The following is a 2,050-nucleotide window of genomic DNA, read 5'->3' as shown; positions in this document are numbered from 1 at the left end:
GACTTCCTAACCCATGTCCCCTCTCTCTTCCGAAACCCCATCCTGTGTAGGGTCCCTGCACGCGTGCGATCAGTCCATCGCAATGCGCGAAAGGGTTCCCCCTCAGGGATAGGAATCTCGTACTCCCTAAATAACAAGGTGAAGACCATACCGTAGGGCAAAGTGAGCCTAGGTCTGTCTAGTGGCTCACACATGTATCGATATATGAGTTTGGGAAAGTTGATTGGGGTGTCATGAAGCATGTAGAACATGAGAGCTAGGTCTCTCTCAGATACAAAGTCAAATCTCCCGGTCTTAGGAAAGATGGACCTAGACAATATACTTAGGAGGATCCGCATCTCAATCGAAAGTGAGCTAGCGGATACCTCGTCTAAGGGTGACTGGGGTGGATGCCCTAGAACGGCCGTAAGGGCCTCAACCCTGTCCTCGGGATGTGTGGGAGCCACCCCTACTAGTGGAAGGTGGAGGATGTGGGCAATAAGATCCTCCGTAATGAACAGAGGGACACCGGCTACCGTGCCCTCGATACCCCCATCTCTCCGATGGACGGTACCGTAAAACTCTCTAATGAGCCCTGGATATGTGGGGAGATCTAAGGTGAGGAAGTACTCTAAGCCCTGGGCCCTAAGTCTATCACTTATAGTGAACCCTTTCCGGGAGAGATAGTCGAAGTCGACATATCTCCCGGTGGTGACGGCCTTCCCGGCTAATGGCCTCGCGGGAACCGCCCTTGGCGGGGAACGAGCCGGAGGTTGTGGCCTCGCGGGATCGTGCCGAGCCTTGGAGCGCCTCTCGGGACCGGCCTCGGGTCGGGACCTCTTCCTGACTACGGTTTTACGCGGCATAATGACCTAGAACGGGATGAAAACCTAAAGGATGGTGAAAGGTCGACGGAGAAGGCTTGGGAACGACCGGGGACGACCTAGGAAGGGAGGAAAACCCTAAGGGACGGTGAAAAATCGACGGGAAAAGGCCTTTGGGACGACCGGGGACGACCTAGGAGTCGGCTCTAGGGCTTGTGAACAGTGGCGGCTGAGAAAGAAGTGTTTTCGAAACGACAAAGTTAGGGTTAAAAAGTCGGATCCCGACTGCGAGTCGACTCCACTGAGTCGCGAGTCGACTCGACCTCGAGTCGACTCCAGAATATGCACGAGTCGACTCTCCTTATGCGCCTGTAGACCTCGAGTCGACTCCCGACTATATGAGAGTCGACTCCCCCTCTGCTGCCATCTTTGCGAGTCAACTCCCGCAAATGCGCGAGTCGACTCCCCCTTAGGAGCCGACTCTGAAACTTACTCGAGTCGTCTCTAACTTTGGCATGCACCTAAAAATCATGTTATGTTCGTGCCGAATGAGGAAAAATCACTAAATTATGATCTGATTTGATGATCATTGAAAAGAAACTCTATTTTAACCACAATCTAATCATCAAAATCAACGAATCTAGTGGAAACTACCACTAGGATGGATCAATCACTCCTAATCCCCTCCTAAGCACACTAAACCTCTCTTCACTTAGGGGTTTTGTAAAAATGTTTGCTAATTGATCATCAGTACAAACAAATTGTAGTGTCACATCACCATTCAGTACATGATCTCTTATGAAGTGATGTCTTATCTCAATGTGTTTAGTTCTTGAATGCTGAATTGGATTTTTAGTTAGATTAATGGCACTTGTATTATCACAGTTAATAGGTATTTTATCTTGTTTAATGCCATAATCTTCTAATTGTTGTTTGATCCACAAGATTTGAGCACAACAACTCCCGGCTGCAACATATTCAGCTTCAGCAGTAGATAATGCAACCGAGTTTTGTTTCTTGCTAAACCATGAGATTAGGTTTTCTCCTAGAAATTGACAAGACCCACTGGTACTTTTTCTATCAAGCTTACATCCAGCGAAGTCTGAATCTGTGTATCCTATTAAGTTTAGGCTAGATTCTTTAGAGTACCATAACCCTATATTCTTAGTTCCTATTAAGTATTTAAAAATTCTCTTAACTGCAACTAGATGTGATTCCTTAGGATTAGCCTGATATCTAGCACACAT

The sequence above is a fragment of the Phoenix dactylifera genome, unplaced genomic scaffold, assembly GCF_009389715.1.
Source record: "Phoenix dactylifera cultivar Barhee BC4 unplaced genomic scaffold, palm_55x_up_171113_PBpolish2nd_filt_p 001387F, whole genome shotgun sequence".
Taxonomy (NCBI): Eukaryota; Viridiplantae; Streptophyta; class Magnoliopsida; order Arecales; family Arecaceae; genus Phoenix; species Phoenix dactylifera.
This window is presented reverse-complemented; position numbering follows the sequence as displayed.